Below are 19,321 nucleotides of genomic sequence, written 5' to 3'. Positions count from 1 at the left end.
GCACTAAATATTTTTATTAATTGGCATACTATCAATGATTACAAGAGGAAGTACCCACTTTCAAATCCAATTCATTCATAAATTAGTAATAAAGCTTCATTCGGAAAGTTGAACACAACCACAATACTCGGAATCTAATCAACCACAATCACATGAAAAGATTAAGAAGATGGATATAGAAATTTGATGGTGGCGAACTGTTGACTAAGATGAACGGTGTTTCCCATATCTGTCTGAAGGTCATTGCCAAAACAAACCTAAAAACCCTATTGGATTGAGCTACTGGTCCGAATACTAATATCAACACGACTGGCATATAAAAGGGAACCAGCGGTCGACAAACTTAATTCTAGATCAATTCACTGGCATATACAAGGGAACCAGTGATCGATTTTATTCAACACAATAATAGTATTTTTCTTTTTTTTCTTTTCTTTTTTCGATTTTTTTCTTTCTTTCTCTTTTTTTTTTTTGCATTGACATCATGATTGGATCTTGTGGATCCAAGCGCATGTTTCTTGTCAGCAGATTACATGATAGTTCCCTTGGATCCTGCACTCCACGCTTGCTTCGGCGACGGAGACAGGGAGAACACACACATATTGCTTTATCCGAGTGTCATATTTATTCCTTTTGGTCAATTGGTCGGTCTCTTTTTTTTTGTTTTTTTTGTAGTAACTCAATCACTCTATTTAATCCTAGCAGTGATAACAATTTGATGTTCGTGCCCCACCAATTCACTTAGAGAAACAATAGATAAATATGGAAAAATAAAAATACAACGTGATATGGTGACGAGTCCGAGATATGGTGACAACTAACATGTTATTTATTCTTATATTTTGTTCGTTTTCATATGAATAGACTCTACTAATGGGTTCCTCAACTCCTACAACCACGATGTTTCCATTAGTGTAAGGTACAAGTTGCTAGACTTAGGAGTTTATCATCTTTTTTTTTCTTATCAACAGAAGGGAAAACTAACAAGGCTAAAAAAACTTTATATGAGAACACTCCCCCACACTTAAACTTTACATTTTCCTCAATGTAAATTGAATCGTCCAAAGAAAGTCAAGGTGGGAAATCTTATAACATGATATATATACACAATAAGAAAATAAAATGCATAATAAAAAATGATACTCCAATTCATAGCTATTTCTGAACAATAGAGGATAAACACTAAACAAGCTATTTAGTTGGCATCTAATCTCAACTCAGCCAATATATATACCTCATCGTCAAGAAAAAATTCCATCTACTTAGAAAGGCTAGTGTTTATTCTAAATTTTTCAAAAATCTCTAAAAATTGGAGTTTTGATATGCAAATATCCAAAATAAGAAAATAAAGATAAAAGACTTGAAAAATAAAAAGATAGAGATAGATTCACAAACCAGTGGGTTGCCTCCCGCTTAGCGCTTGGTTTAAAGTCGTCAGCCCGACTTGCAAGATGAATTCCCCATACACCAACAATCTGAAAAGTTGGGGATCCACCCATAGAACCTGTTTTGCAAATACTAGCTTCGCACAAATATTAGTAATATAAAACAGAAACGAAGCTATTAACCGATAAAAGTTTCCCCCACACTTATTCTTGTCCACACTTGGGAGTGTATAAAGAATATAGAAATCGGGTACTTCCACGGTTTCTTGTTCCAAGACCTGCATAGTATGAGAATCAAGTATCTCTAATGGCGGAAATCGAGAAACAAAGTCATTCAACAATATTCTCGAAGCACATACATTCAAACCAATAAGAGGTAAAGGAGAAGAAACAATAGGCAAAGGGTTAGACAAACCTTGCACAATCTCTTGTAGCACGAAATCCTCTTCATCCTTGAAAAATTCAAGTGAACTATTCACCTCTTGTATATCATGGTCCTCTGTCAAACCTTGCAACCATTCTTCGTCCGTTTCTGCCTTAACCAAAATCTCGGCATCAACATCTTCATTACAATCCTTTGCAAGCTCAATTGGGTCTTCCACAATATTGGTCATAATGGTCACATTCTCAACATACTCGTCATCATTAGGCTCAAACTCTTTTGCGGCTGCAAATTTCGCTATAAGGAACTTTTTTAGAAGACTCAAAAAAGCATCATCCTCAAGCTCCACCCTTTGAATAGGCTCTTGATCATTATTAAGATCAATGCTTGAGTAATCTACACAAGTGTCAACATATTCCTCTTCGTCTTCATTTTGATCCCAAAAAGATTTTGTTGTACACCTTTGGGAAATGTCACCATGAGTTGGTTCAAGCGATGTATCTTCATAATCATCATCACTCTCATAGTTAACATAAGATTGGTTCTCGCTGAATTTAGTGTTGCTAATGTCAATCTCATCCTTTTTAATAGGTGAATGATCATTATTAAGATCAAGACTTGAGGTGGTTACACAATTATCAACGAAAGACCCCAAAGGTTGGCCCTTTTCAACATTAGCATCAATCAAATATTCATCACAAACCATAGGCACATTAGAATAGTTATTGTTTTTAAAAGCAAAGTTCTTCCTCATACCTTTCTTCTTTGATTTGATCAATACCTCTTTGTAAGTTAGCAATACCTTCACGAAGTTCTTAGAGTTTCTCTTTTGTAGCCTCTTTATCTTTTTGTAACTCTTGTTGTACAAAGTTGGAAACTTTGTCTAGAAAGTCAGAGACTTTTTGTTCAGAGCATAAGAATCCTCTCATCCTTGTGGTTGTTCACACACATACCCGCCATAAGGTTGTTGAGGAAAACCATAAGGATCCATGGAATATTGGTCATAGCCAATGAATTGGTTTTGATTATACCCCTGGAAATGTTGGAAGTTGTCATGTCGTTGAGATTGTTGGAAACCGAATCCATTGTTCCAATATGCTCCATCCATGAGAAATAAGTACCTGAAACACGATTCTCAAAACAAGGTTAAAAACCAGAAAATAAAACAAAACTAAAAACAAGAAAATAAGAAACCAAAAACAAATGACAACCGCTGCCTACCCGGCAGCGGCGCCAAAATTTGATCGCTGTCGTAGGCGTCAAAAATAATTACACTTTCTTACTACTCAAAATATATTATGAAGCAAGGGAAAGAAAGGATCGTTCCCACAGAGAGGTCTTAGGTTGCCAATATGTTTCGGTTTCTTATGTAAAGCTGGGGGGATTTTCTGATTTTTATATACTAAAATAAAATAATAGCAAAACAAATAAATAAAGCAAAATCAATAAGATTATAATATTGGTCAAGGATTGGTTTTCATTCACAAACATGTATTTGAAACAATAACTAGAATTGATATTTAATCCCAATTTATCGAAAGTCCTAAGATACCTTGATCGTAAGAATATCCCGCTAATTTCCTCTTGTCATCAACAAACACATTAAAAGATGTGAATGTGAATTCTACCTAGAAAGCAACCTAAAGTGTAAAAGCACAATTAAGTTTAACTCCCTAAGAGCACTAAGTTCTATGAAATAAGACTAATCAATGCAAACGAATGTGTAAAAGCACTAATCCGTTTTAACAAAGGTTATGATCCACTTGTGACTACTAGGATGTATCACTACAAGCAATACTCACAATTATGCTACTTGCAATCAGGAATTATCACTTTTGCGTATAATAATCCTAATCTAGCAATAGAGATGAAAACTAATTCAATCAATTCGCGACTCGGCTAAACATGCATTCAAATCATATAACAATATTAAAAGTGAATCATAAGCAACAAAATATGAAGACAAAACTAATTCATTGCATAAATATCATGGTTGGAACTCCAACTTATTCCTTAACCAAAAGAGAATTATCTAAACATGTGAGTGGAATTCATAACAAGAACGAAAAGAAAACCTATCATCTTTATAAACCCTAGGCAAAAGTAGTAGATAAAGATAATAGATCCTCATGGAGATATCCCCCAAGTTGGAGAAAAACTCTGTCCTTTTTATATGCCGTCTCTGCCTTTACGTCCAAAAGTATGTTTCTCCCTTCTGCCAAAATCAGTCCCTGCAACAGCCCATAAGTCAAGCCCAACAGGTCCAAGTCCATCTGAGTTGGATCGGTAATCACTGAGTCGACTCAGTTGCAAGAAAATCCACTAGAGTCCCAGCTGTTTTTGATTGCTTTCCTAGCCAAATTTCGGCTCTTCCCTGCACAACTCAATCCTAGCATTCATCTATTCTCATTCACATCACCACTTCCCTGTATAACAACACCAGACTTCTATGGCCTAGCCATCTGAAACTACCATTCAAACGCCTGCAGCTTCAGCTCCTCAACTGCAATACTGCCTCCAGAAATTGCAGTTGCGACTACTTTTCCATATGCATCAGCAGCATACACTTCTTAGATTGCCATCGAACTCAGCTGCACTTGGACTCCTAACAGCTGCATCTTCGGTTCTTCCTGCAGCACAATTAAGTAGTACTGCAATGCACATCACCATACTCGAGCCATCTCTTCCCTGGCAGCAAGCACCAATACCAACCATCTCAGCTGTATCGAACCAACAGCTCACAACTTTGCAGCACACTTCAATGCCTTTTCCATCATTGCCAACATTCTCATTATTGGCAACAAACAATCAAACCACAAACTCAGCCAGGTAATTCACTCCTTCATCGCTGCCATCAGCTTCTCGTCATCATATCTTATTTACTGCCATTTACTGCCAAAAACTATCGAGCTTCCATCACTGAACTCCTTTCATCCCGAGCACCTCCTTATCGATCATGGAAGCAGCACAATTATCAACAAACTCCTTCCAGCAATCACTGCTCCAAGCTATTCATTCCACCTGACTTCCATGTTCTCCTTAACAGTCTCAACATTAACCCATGAAATCCCTGGAAGCAACAGTACCTACAGATGTGCACTCACCATTGCAGCATCTCCCCATTCTTCTCAACCTAAAACCCTTGAATCTCCTCTTCTTTCTCTATTGCCATCTGAGCATCACCTCCATACCTGCAACTGCAATATCACCACTGCACATCCTACTTCAGTTCCATTCAACACCAACTAAGCCTCAACCCATTATCTGTAGTTCCTGTAGTGACTTGAATCCACTGAAACCATCTTCTTGACAACCACCAACACTTCATCTGCAATTTCTCTCCACGGCAACACAAATTCAACAGATTCATCATCTTCTTCCATACTCCAAGTTCACATCCACCATCAGCAGTTCCAGAGAAACAAACCCTAATCGACTAATTTCTTCATTTGGTTGGTTAATTCAACCAACATCACTACTGTTTCTCCCAATTCCTTGAGTACCCATCCATCTATTATCTGAAACTTCGTGGATTCTTCATTTAGTTACCAAACTCAGGTCTTATGAAACCCCGATTTCCAATCTCTGTCTGATTTCTCCCCACCGATATCAACTCCAACTATTCTCCTTCTCAAGCTTAGTAACATCTCTTCTCGTTCTGATTCATCAATTTCATCTTAGAATCTTCACCTTAACCCTGCATATCTTCATCTGCTTTCTGTGATTTTCTCTAACTTTCAGACACTCAGAAAACACAGCCGCACAAAAATGATTGAGAAGACATTTCTCTCACTTTTAGGTTTAAGTAATGATGAGAATTGCTTCAAGCACCCAGAACTCGGATAAGGGCTATGCAACTGTCATTTGGCCTGTCAGTTTCGTAGAACTGACTGCCTATTCGATCTCGTGCTCAACTGTCAGTTATGGGAACTGACAGTTCATTCTTCACCTCCTTGCACCACCTTGCCGGCTCCAAATGTAACTCGCATGTGAATTAATCTTTTTGCCTTTTATGCTCCAAATAGACGATTTTTCCATCTTTTGCTCATAATGACTCCATTGCACCTGATAATTCAAAAGTAAACATAAGATACATAATTTACAAGAAAACTCACAAAGAAAGCATAAACAATAGATATAAATCTAGGTGTTTTAGACACCTATCAATGCTCAGTTACATCAGTTCTCCTAACATTCATCTAAACAGCCTTCATTCATTCAGTTCAACTTCCATCTGCAATTCTTCACTTTCATATGCATCAGTTCTCATTATCAAATCACCAAAAACCCACCTGGTTTGGGCTATAATCCATCTGCTCAAACCCATTTTTGCTTCTGTTTTAATCTTCACCAAAGACCACCACTGCTTGCCAGCAATAGAAACCCTAAACCATGAATTTCTTCTCTACAATCTCAAATTCACACGAACCCGTTACCAATTTCTCTACCATCTTCTGGAATTTATCTATGAGAACCTTATTTGAGAGTCTCAGCTTCATTCATCCGCTCCTGCATCCTCTATGTACTCAAGAACCAGCAATATCAACACAAGCACCAGTATCCTGGCCTGTAAACCACTCAAACCCATCTCAGAAACACCACTCTGCAACACAAACTCGAACCAACAGAATCCATAACCAGATCCCCTTTCTTTGTGCTTCTCTGAATTCAACACCATAAGAATCAAACTCTAAAAAAAACAATTTCTTTATCACCAGCAACAGAACCAAAAGCATATATAAATCTGAGGATAACCCATGCTTTAACAATCCTTGAATCAATCATCAACGTCACCGGATTCTGAAATCTATCTGTAACAGAAAACTCACAGCACAAACCCGTATTTCTGTTGATTAACATCGAGCCCTAATTCTTCCCTGTGAATTTCTCTTCATCATCTCCATGAATCTCTTGATTACACCATTAACATCTCTGAATCTCTCCTTCCCTATGACTCCCATGGTTTCCTTCTCTCAATTTCATGGCAACAGCCGCAACTTCTCTCATTTATCAGACAGCAGGAGGAACAAATGATAAGAGAAATAAATCTTCTCTGAATTCCAGGGTTGTGTAAGAAGATGATACATCCACCCAAATGAATTGTATAAGGGCCAACCAAGTATGTTTGGCCTTTGCTTCTTTAAACTAGGTTGCAATGGTTATGCTTGGCTCGGCTTCGCTCCCGATAGTAATTTCACATGAAATGATGCTTTTACCCATTTTAGCTCCAAATGAGTTCTTTTGATCCAAATGACTCCAAAGTATCTAAATATTCAAAAGTAAATATAAGATACATATTTTACAAGAAAACTCGCAAAGAAAGCATAAATACTAGATATAAAATTAGGTCTTTACAACACCTATCAGATGCCGATGCCAAATTTGAAATCTGTAATGTATTGGATTGGATGCGGATGAGGTGAAAACCGGTCCGTACCGTCTCATGCTCACCCCTAGTGGTATCTATCTAGACAAGTATTATAGAAGCCTAAGGCCCATGGATGTACGGTCCATCTAGTTATCTAAAGTTATCTCTAATCCCATTATCCTGACAAATAGAAACCTCTCTTTGCCTCTTTACTTTCATCATATTTTCCAAGCAATACGTTATCAAGCACGAGCTCTTTCCTGCCTCTAAAGAAAGAATGTTTTTTTTGGGTTCTCATGAATTGAAGGAGATTTTTCGGTTAATCATGAGAAGCTTGAAAATGGAAGTTTACGTCACATATAGTTAGGGATTTGGGGAGCTTGATTTGTAATTAGGGATTTGGGGACCTTGATTTGTTCCGTTCGGCGGCAAATCCGTGGAAGAAAAATCCTTCTTCTAAATCTGTGGGAGAAAAGTTCTTTTGCTCTTTTTGTTCCGAGGAGAAAGAGTTTATGTAAACGATCCTGTCTGTTTTTCTTCCGGTCTAGTTCACCCGGTCCGATCCACTCGATCCGGTCCGGTCCAGTTCGGTCCAGCCAAGTTCGATCCAGTCCACTCGGTTCCAGTTCCATCTGTTATTTATCCCGTCGTGTTTCGGTTTGAGATGTGCGCGACCAAGGGCGTTCCGGTTTTGTGTATATACAATGGGAACCAAAGTATGAGGTATGTAACTATAACATGGCTTTTTACATTGAATACTTGCTAGGCTTATTTATTTGTTTTTAGAACATGCCCAGTTTTGTTTATTTTTGTTTAAGATAATTCCACGGCATATAAACGGTCAATTTAAATTATGATTGTTGATCTCGATCGTTAAGAATTTTGATCTTAATGCTATTTTTTTGGGATTTTGCGTTTCCCCCTCAAAATAGATACATATTTTGCATTACCCCCTTTTAAATTGCAAATAGGTAAAACCCCCTCTCCGTCAACTTTCCCGTGGATACACAGTTAAATCAGAACGTGCAGTAGCCGCGTGTACCATAATATTAAAACTGGACAGGTGGTGCCGTAGGATCCATTTGATCTTATGGTCAGGAAACAGTTGAGTTAGATGGACGGTTATGAATTTATCTTTGTGTGGTGTTAGCTTAAATCATTACAAGTGCCTTAACTTTCATTTTATCTCCCAAAAACTCTGTTCTTCTTCTCAAGTCCCACTTATTACCTGCGTCAAAAACAACAAACTTATGTTAAACTCGAAATTCATTTTCTTCAATCGATTATTTTTTATCTTAAAAACACAAATTTCCTTTTCCTTAGCCTCTGGTTTAGAGACAAATCTGTTTATATTACTATTCCTGGAGATCATGATAACAAATTTCAGAAAACTCAAGTACACTGGAACTCCAAAAATTAAAGGAAGAACAAATAAAAAAAGTTGGTCTTGTTGTTTGTAAATTAACAACCTGGCATTTTTAGGGGCGACCCCGAAAGAATTAAGGACGACTTTTTTATTTCCAACCCATAGCGAAGGTTAAGGGATGTCCAAAAGATAGAAGAATATGTTAATGCGCTTCCGTAATCAGAAGTTATTTTGTGTTTGATTGTTAATATTAAATCGGTAATTAAGTAACAAGATACTACTGATTGATACAAATTTTTGCTAAATGGGCATTTGGGGCTACTATTAATCGGAAGTTAACGATAAATTCATTTACTACCGATTATAGGCTCAATCAAAATTCAAAAAAAAAAGGATTTTTGTAAAATCTCATTTTGGGGCTACTCTGTATTCGGTAGTTATATAAACTATTTTGACTACCGAATATGGTTGGATATTTGCAAAGAGATCCATGTACAATCGGAAGTCATGATTTTACCTCATCTACTACCGATTACAAGCTCAACCAAAATTCAAAAAATAGATGATTTTGGCAAAATCACATTTTGGGGCAACTCTATATTCGGCAGTTATATGAACTACCTTGACTACCGATTATGGTAAGATATTTGCAAAGAGAGTCACTGTATAATCGGAATTCAGGATAACTTCATTTACTACCGATTATAGGCTCAACCAAAATTCAAAAAATTGAGGATTTTTGCAAAATCGCATTTTGGGGCAACTCTATATTCAGTAGTTATATGAACTATCTTGACTACCGATTATGGTAAGATTTCGTAAAGAGATCTACTGTATAATCGGAGGTCAGGATAACTTCATTTGCTACCGATTATAGGCTCAACCAAAATTCAAAAAATTGAGGATTTTTGCAAAATCACTTTTGGGGCAACTCTATATTCGGTAGTTATATGAACTACCTTGACTGCCGATTATGGTAGGATATTTGCAAAGGGAGTCACTATATAATCGGAAGTCAGACTAACTTTATTTACTATCGATTATAGGATCAACCAAAATTCAAAAAATTGAGGATTTTTGCAAAATCACATTTTGGGGCAACTCTATATTCGGTAGTTATATGAACTATCTTGACTACCGATTATGGTAGGATTTCGTAAAGAGATCTACTGTATAATCAGAGGTCAGGATAACTTCATTTACTACCGATTAGAGGCTCAACCAAAATTCAAAAAATTGAGAATTTTTGCAAAATCTTATTTTGGGGCTACTCTATATTCGGAAGTTAAATAAACTAAATTCACTACCGATTATGGTAGCATTTTAGCCAAAGGTGTGCTTTAATCGGGAGTCAAGATAAAATGTTTTACTACCGATTATAGGATAATCAAAATTCAAAAGATAGAGGATTTTATTTTGGGGATACTTTATATTCGGAAGTTATATAAACTAAATTGACTCCCGATTGTAGATTAACTTTCCGATTGTGAAGTTATCTACCGATTATAAAGGGTAATTCGGCAATTAAAAAAACGGGAGATAAGGGATGGCTACATTTTACGTTTGGGTTACCTTTTTTGTCTTTTTGTGTCGCCCCTAATTCTTTCGGGGTCGCCCCTAAAAATGCCAGGATTAACAAATAAAAAAGTTAATTATTCTGATTGTGGTCGTAGTAGATAGATCGAGATGGTTGGTGATTAATGATTTGAATGGTGATGTTAGTGTTGATTGTAATCTGCATAGTTTATATGTCTTTGTTGTGCTTGAATTCCTGATGGTGATTTTGCTCGTAACCCGTTTGATAGTGTTAGAGCATAGCTCGGTCGACCTCGCATGCGTTGCTATCTCAAGCATGTTTGTCAATGTTAGTGATCAAAACTATAAGTCTTGATTTCTAGCCTGCATAGCTAAGTCTCGGACTAGGATAGAAAAGTGTAGTTGAGCTCAAGGACTTCATGGAGATTCATCATACACCGACGAAGATCTATACAAGGAACCGTGGAACTTCATCAACAAAAAGGTATGTGGAGACTTGAACTTATCTATCACTCAAAAGTCTATCTCTTCTATCTCCTACTTCTTATGAGACAAAACTCGTATGCTATATAGACTAGATCATACACATTTGATATTTCGAGCCGAGTATATCTCGCATATCTATATCTCGAAATCGTGTGTTGGTAAAGCGTTTCGCTTTGATCAAGTTTATCTTCACCTAGTGACGAAAGTCATGAAAAGTTTCAATCACTTTGAGAATTGCTCTGACGTGAATCGGTCTGTGAATAACGGCTACATAGCGTCCTCTGAGAATGTCCTAATGATTGAAATTAGAGTTTAGATTACATAACCATGTATTTCTTGAACCGAAGTTTTCGAACTTTGTTGATCAAGAGAAATCGGGAGGATTGTGGAATTGGCTTGCCAAGTCCACGAACCCAGTCCGCAGACTCAGTCCGCGAACTGACGGAAGTTCTCGACCGATAATTTCTGCTGGATTTTCCAAAACTCGTTTGTGTGCTCAGTCCACGAACCCAGTCCGCAAACTGGCGGAATTTCTCTTTCCGAGAATTTCTGCTGAGTTTGGAAAACTCAACCGATTAACTTAAGTCCGCGAACTTGTTTGTGAAATTAAGAGGTTATGATCTAAAGATGTGCTCTGAACATGAAACATTAAATTACTAAGGAATGATTTATGCAAACCGTGGATATAATGTTCATCAGCCGATTCAATCGAATCGAATCGAATCATCTTTGTTTCAATTGTGTCTTGTGTAGTTACATAATATCTCATAGCAATTGAACAACTCTTTAACTAGTTCATTTGAGTCAATTGAACTAGTTATGGTGAAGAAGAACATGGTTAATATGAAATGCTCATATGGTTAACCTTTTGGGTTACTATGTTGAACCAAAATACACGTACACATTTGGACATGGTTTTCACGAACCCAGTAAATGTTTACCAAGTGTGTGTGACAAGATAGGTTTTTCGATCTAACGGTTGAGAAATATTAGCTTGAATCTAAATTAGTTTTTCATCTAACGTTGAATAAGGATTGCTTTTTAACTAAGGCAAAACCCTGATTTGAAGGCTATATAAAGGAGACATCTAACATTGTACAAAACTAATCCCCACACGTCTGTGTGCTACTAGTGCGCCCGCTAGAGTCGATCTCCATTAACCTTTTATTTTCTTCTCTAAGATCAGGTTAACGACTTAAAGACTTCATTGGGATTGTGAAGCCAGACCGATACTACTTTTACCGTAGTTGTGTGATCTGATCTTGCATCTTCTATCGTACGAGTACAATCTTTGATTGGCTTGAGATCGTGAGAGTTTTCCGATAGGAAAGATAAAGAAGTCACAAACAAAACTAGGGTTTATCTGTGGGAGACAGATTTATCCTTTGATAGACTTTTCTGTATGAGACAGATTTGTTTATTATCAAGTCTGCAATTTTGGGTCGTAGCAACTCTTGGTTGTGGGTGAGATCAGCTAAGGGAATCAAGTGCGTAGTATCCTGCTGGGATCAGAGGCGTAGGAGTGCAACTGTACCTTGGATCGGTGGGAGACTGATTGGGGTTCAACTATAGTCCAGTCCGAAGTTAGTTTGCAGTAGGCTAGTGTCTGTAGCGGCTTAATACAGTGTGTATTCAATATGGACTAGGTCCCGGGGTTTTTCTGCATTTGCGGTTTCCTCGTTAACAAAACTTCTGGTGTCTGTGTTATTTATTTTTCGCATTATATTTTATATAATTGAAATAATACAGGTTGTGCGTTCGTGATCATCAATTGGAAATCCAACCTTTGGTTGTTGATTGATATTGATTGATCCTTGGACATTGGTATTTGATACCGTCCAAGTTATCTCTCTTTGATAAAGACTCGCTATTGATTTTAGCTTGAGTAAAAATCAAATCGAGAGATTGAGATATAAACTCTTTGATATATCTTTTTGTTGATTGAGTCTGACTGTCTAGTTGATTCTCATAAAAAGTATATTGGAGTTTTTCCATACAGATTGTTAATCGAATTATTGGGTGGTGTTGTTAGACCCCCGCTTTTTCAATTGGTATCAGAGCAGGCAAACATTTTAAAGACCTCAAAAGTATGTGTTTGTAGCGATCTGACTAGATGGACCATAAAGTCTCATTTGAAGCCTCACCAGGTTTAAAAAACAACCGTAGGAAAAGGTCTGATAAACTAGTTAATCTTCAGAAGAGATTGGAAGAACAAATCCGGATTTATTCTGGTCTTGTTGCAGAAATTGCAACTCTTAAGGATTTGATATCTAGTAAGAATCTCTCGTTGAATCTGAGAGAATCCAGTTGTTCCTTTGTAAAGAATTGTCACTCTTCAGATAATGTTCAACGATCGTTTTTTGAGAAAACTGATGTGACTAGGAACCACTCAGACAAATGCCAAGGGTATGGCCTTTATGGATGCTCATCCGATCATCCTCTTCGACCATGTACATCATCTTTAAAGATTCTGAAGACTGAAAGTAATCCTTGCAAGAATGTTGTGCAACCGTGCATTACTCTAAAGGGACGTACAATACTTTCAGGAAATTCTATACAGAAAAGTACTGATGGTATAAGCAATCTTACTTCTTGTCCTACTTCTTCTCTTCAATGGTGTAGTGACAGTCATTGTGGCCCTTTTCTACATGTGTTAGGAGATTCCTCATTGTGTGTATCCTCTATCGTCTCCAAATATGGAAAAGACTCTGCAACCAAGACAGAAGGACATCTTCCAATGGGTTTCTATTCGTCTCATTCAGAACCAGGAAATATTGATATAACTCTGAGAAACTCCTCTTGGAAAAAAAATCGATGATTGATGAGTTAGATCAACTTCATAGACAAGTTGTGTAGAACCTCGTACCATACAAATCTAATGTCTATTATGAAGGTTCTAAATAGGTATCCAGGAATGAGGGAGAATGTTTAAACACCTTCAGAGATAATCTTAGTCTCATTTCTCAAGGACACTCACGTGTTGAAGTGGTTAAGCCTAAAGAAACGATTGTTCCTATAAAATGCTTTTTAGCTATTCAATCTACTTATAATTGTTGCAGGTCCTACGTGACAAGTGCTTCGGGGAACAAAAGAAGAAGAATCTCTGCTCAAGTGTCTTACCTTAAAAATCCACTATGGGATATACAAGGGGAGATTTTTAATCCCATTGTTTCTACCTAACCCTAGACGTTCGCGTCCCCATGTTTGTCTTGAGAAAATAGGGGATTTGCGTCTTGTGGCTCAAGGAATGTATTTTTTTTTTGGTTATTTTTGTCTTGTCTATATATATATATATATATATATATATATATCTAAAAATACAAAATCTTTTGTTTGTACAGGGTTTCTGTGGTTCACGAACGGTGTATTTCAAAAATGCTTATATTCCATGGCACCTGTTACTAGATGCATCACAAGCAGGAATACAATGCTGGCAGCTAACGTACGTCAGTGTACTGGAATTCCCTCCACAAGTTTGAAGAAAGTGAAGGCTATAATTAATGGTAGAAATCCTTCCTTAAACTGGTTCTTGTCGTCGTATCAAAGTGATGAAAATTTCAGGAACCTGGTAAAAGATTTCATCAACAAAAGAAACATCTTAAAATCTCGGATTTCTGCATCCTTAGAAGATATTGTTCACTATGAACGAATGCTGTCTCAATCTACAAAAACTGTACGAAAACTAGAAAAAGAACTCAGTAAGTTGACAATATTTTCAAAAGACTTGGAGGAGTTGAATGATCCCTTTGTTAATGAACTCTTCAATAATGAGAAGGAGTTCTCTGAAGAAACTTTGGAAAAGCTCATGAATGCCTAGGATGTCTTCTTTTTGGATTAGTTGGAAGAATAACTAGTGCTTTGAATAGCGATGATTGTGACTACACATAACTATTTTTGTTTTCATCTTCTTATGTTATTTTTTAGGTTTATTGGTTTTAAATTCTAAAAATATTCGGAGGATGATGATTACTGCAGTATTTTAATGGTTTGTGATACTGCAATATTTTTATGGGATATGTATTGTTTGCGTCCGTGAACTTGAAGGTCCCATATTGCGGTCAAAAGTAAAGTCGTTCATGAATCGGTATTCGTATTGATGAAAGGACGAATGGACTTTTGACATATACAAAAATTATGCCTATGCAATCATGTATTTGATGAAAAATAGGATAAAATCTTTTGTTCGACAAGGATAAAGTCTATTATGTCGTTATGATGGAAAATAGAATAGATCCTTGTATGTTATCCACGGTATTGATCTTCATTGATCCATGTTTTACCGTGAAGGCTCCATTGTGTGTCTTATGTTGAGCACCTTACAACTAAGTCAATTATTCTTATTGGCTTTGTTGGTTGTTCCGTAAGATGCTATATGTTGAGCATTAGGAACTAAATTAATCAACTAGTTTGGTTATTTAATTTGTACTCCATAAGTTTTCTTTCTTATGTTGAGTACATGTACGGTTAAGGTTGTCATACTCTATGATGAACTTAGTCGGGGTTCCATAAGTTCTCTTATTTTGAGCCCAAAATAATTAAATTGATTACTTTCATGATTAGTTTGGTTATTTGTATTCCAATTGGATTAATTATAGGTTCTCTGGTGATTAATCTAGTTGAGTTTTCATATATTCCACAAGTTCTTGTGTTGAGTATATGAAAGGCTACACTATCATGTTCTATTGGTTAATGAAGTCATATATTCCGTAAGGTTTTCCTTATGTTGAGTATTTAAACGGTTAAGTTAGTCATCTCCGTATGATTGACTTAGTCGTAGCTCCGTGAGTTTACTTATGTTGAGCACTTTCAATTAAATTGATCACTTTTGTGGTTTGATTTAGTTGCATATTCCAATTGAATTAATCATGGGTTTACTTGTGGTTAATTTGGTTGAGTTTTGGATATAGAAAATCATTCTCATGGTTTTTGGTGTCCAAATTAAAAAATTCTTCTTTTCTTTCGAAATTAAGGTCGCTCTTGTTGTTCTCTCGGGAATGACATCAAATGGGGGAGAGTTCTTTTGAACTTGTGCTTAATGGTAATATCTTGCGGGGTGTGCGGTTGTGGAATTTTATAAGGGTTATCTTATATCTTAAAACTCCTTAATGAATGTTGTTAGCTTCGGCTATAAGATTGCATCTAAATTAAGATGATGTGTTTTCTTTCTTTTGGTTATGAAATGTCTCTTGTGGAAATTTCATTATGATCCCATTCTTGTACCTTTGCCAATTTTATTGACAAAAAGGGGGAGAAACATTGTAGTTCACACTACAAATACATATTGTTTTCGGATCATCGTGTAAGGGGGAGTGGTTTCCATGATCAAGATGGAGTATTGACTAAGGGGGAGTGATACATATGACCATAGTATTATTGTTAAAGTCGTGATGCAATTGGACTTTGATGTTACATAATATTACTATGACATTGTATAATAATGATCGAGAATCTCGATTTCTCTCATTGTTATAGCTACGGATCTTCAACAAGGGTGATGCTAAACTTACAACCTTTGGGATCATTGGAGTACTTGGAAGGACGAAGATTTCAAGGAACGTTGAAGATTAGACTATGGAATAGGAGCCACTAAAGTTTATCTTTTTTGTATTCCATATGTATTAATAGTTTTGTCACTAAAATTGACAAAGGGGGAGATTGTTAGAGCATAGCTCGGTCGACCTCGCATGCGTTGCTATCTCAAGCATGTTTGTCAATGTTAGTGATCAAAACTATAAGTCTTGATTTCTAGCCTACATAGCTAAGTCTCAGACTAGGATATAAAAGTGTAGTTGAGCTCAAGGACTTCATGGCGATTCATCATACAACGACGAAGATCTATACAAGGAACCGCGGAACTTCATCAAAAAAAAGTATGTGGAGACTTGAACTTATCTATCACTCAAAAGTCTATCTCCTACTTCTTATGAGACAAAAGTCGTATGCTATATAGACTAGATCATATACATTTGATATTTCGAGCCGAGTATATCTCGCCTATCTATATCTCGAAATCGTGTGTTGGTAAAGCGTTTCTCTTTGATCAACTTTATCTTCACCTAGTGACGAAAGTCATGAAAAGTTTCAATCACTTTGAGAATTGCTCTGACGTGAATCGGTCTGTGAATAACGGATACATAGTGTCCTCTGAGAATGTCCCAATGATTGAAATTAGAGTTTAGATTACATAACCATGTATTTCTTGAACCGAAGTTTTCAAACTTTGTTGATCAAGAGAAATCGAGAGGATTGTGGATGGCTTGCCAAGTCTGCGAACCCAGTCCGCGAACTGACGGAAGTTCTCGACCGAGAATTTCTGCTGGATTTTCCAAAACTCGTTTGTGTGCTTAGTCAGCGAACTCAGTCCACGAACCCAGTCCGCAAACTGGCGGAACTTCTCTTTCCGAGAATTTCTGCTGAGTTTGGAAAACTCAACCGATTAACTTAAGTCCGCGAACTTGTTTGTGAACTTAAGAGGTTATGATCTAAAGATGTGCTCTGAACATGAAATATTAAATTACTAAGGAATTCTTTATGCAAACCGTGGATATAATGTTCATGAGCCGATTCAATCGAATCGAATCATCTTTGTTTCAATTATGTCTTGTGTAGTTACATAAGATCTCATAGCAATTGAAAAACTCTTTAACTAGTTCATTTGAGTCAATTGAACTAGTTATGGTGAAGAAGAACATGGTTAATATGAAATGCTCATATGGTTAACCTTTTGGGTTACTATGTTGAACCAACATACACGTACACGTTTGGGCATGGTTTTCACGAACCCAGTAAACGTTTACCAAGTGTGTGTGACGGTTTTTCGATCTAACAGTTGAGAAATATTAGCGTGAATCTAAATCAGGTTTCATCTAACGGTGAATAAGGATTGTTTTTAACTAAGGCAAAACCCTGATTTGAAGGCTATATAAAGGAGAAATCTAGCATTGTGCAAAACTAATCCCCACACGTCTGTGTGCTACTAGTGCGCCCGCTAGAGTCGATCTCCATTAACCTTTGATTTTCTTCTCTAAAATCAGGTTAACGACTTAAAAACTTCATTGGGATTGTGAAGCCAGACCGATACTACTTTGTCGTAGTTGTGTGATCTGATCTTGCATCTTCTATCGTACGAGTACAATCGATTGATTGGATTGAGATCGTGAGAGTTCTCCGATATGCAAGATAAAGAAGTCACAAACATCTTCGTCTCACTGTTTGTGATTCCTCGACAATCCGCTTGTGTAGTCAGGAAGGATTATAGAGAGGTGATTGATTAATTTAGGTTGTTCTTCAGGAATATAAGACCGGATTATCAATTGGTTCCTGTTCACCTTGATTTTATATAAAAAGACGGAACAAAACTAGGGTTTATCTGTGGGAGACAGATTTATCCTTTGATAGACTTTTATGTATGAGACAGATTTGTTTATTATCAAGTCTGCGATTTTGGGTTGTAGAAACTCTTGGTTGTGGGTGAGATCAGCTAAGGGAATCAAGTGTGTAGTATCCTGCTGGAATCAGAGGCGTAGGAGTGAAACTGTACCTTGGATCGGTGGGAGACTGATTGGGATTCAACTATAGTCCAGTCCGAAGTTAGTTTGCAGTAGGCTAGTGTCTGTAGCGGCTTAATACAGTGTGTATTCAATCTGGACTAGGTCCCGAGGTTTTTCTGCATTTGTGGTTTCCTCGTTAACAAAACTTCTGGTGTCTGTGTTATTTCTTTTCCGCATTATATTTTGTATAATTGAAATAATACAGGTTGTGTGTTCGTGATCATCAATTGGAAATCCAACCTTTGATTGTTGATTGATCCTTGGACATTGGTCTTTGGTACCATCCAAATTATCTCTCTTTGATAAAGACTCGCTATTGATTTTAGCTTGAGTAAAAATCAAATCGAGAGATTGAGATATAAACTCTTTGATATATCTTTTTATTGATTGAGTCTGATTGTCTAGTTGATTCTCATAAAAAGTATATTGGAGTTTGTCCATACAGATTGCTAATCGAATTATTGGGTGGTGTTGTTAGACCCCCGCTTTTTCATATAGAATTCCTCATAGAAATCTCTATTTGCATAATTTGTGATTTTGATTCAGATCTGGTGACAAAATATATAAGTATGGTGATTTAGATTGCATAAGTTTTTTTCCCTTTTGGTTCTCCATATTTGCTAATTGGGTATGGATTATAATGATTTTACTTAACTCATTGATGATGAAACAATATTGTTCTCATCTCTTTCCATATATACGGTGATGAAATTGGTAAATTAAAGGAACGGGAAAATGGTTGATCTGGTCTATTCGGTGCTGGTTAGGAAGGTGGTGGAGGATTTGGTAATGGAGTGGGCGGTGAAAAAGATGATAATGATGCTTTTATGGTTCATCTGGAAAATTTTCCGGGGACTGATTATATCATTATTTCACACACGTATACTGCACGTTCTGACGTAACTGTATAGTGACGGAAACATTGACGAAGATGGGGTTTTACCTATTAACAATCTAAAAGGGGGTAATGCAAAATAGGTATTTTTTTTGAGGGGGAAACACAACCCCCCCCCCCCCCCCCCCCTTTTTTTCTCTTGAGTATGATATTGGCTATAATTGAATGGTGTATTTTGTTCAATTGGTTGTACCAACTCGATTTCAATGTATTCGGTAGAGCATTGCTCGGTTGAACTCACCAAGCGTTGGTATGTCAAGTTTGGTTGTCATATTTTAGTGTGTCAAAAATCATCTAAAGTCGCTTGACTATATACTAGAGTCAACTTCGTTTAGGTTAGACTAGAAAGTCTA

The 19,321-nt window shown here is 36.8% G+C and overlaps 1 long non-coding RNA gene across 1 annotated transcript; it reads right to left on the bottom strand.

Moving 5' to 3' along the window:
- Positions 1 to 3,724: 3,724 nt before the first annotated feature.
- On the bottom strand, positions 3,725 to 6,808 carry LOC113298024. Its single transcript, XR_003333973.1, has 2 exons — positions 5,928 to 6,808; positions 3,725 to 5,832 (listed from the first exon to the last, which is right to left on the bottom strand). It is a non-coding gene; the product is annotated as an uncharacterized LOC113298024 (long non-coding RNA).
- Positions 6,809 to 19,321: the final 12,513 nt, after the last annotated feature.

This window comes from Papaver somniferum, chromosome 7 (genome assembly GCF_003573695.1).
Source record: "Papaver somniferum cultivar HN1 chromosome 7, ASM357369v1, whole genome shotgun sequence".
NCBI classification, from domain to species: Eukaryota; Viridiplantae; Streptophyta; class Magnoliopsida; order Ranunculales; family Papaveraceae; genus Papaver; species Papaver somniferum.
The sequence above is the reverse complement of the archived record's forward strand: the minus strand, read 5'-3'. Positions and strand labels throughout refer to the sequence as shown.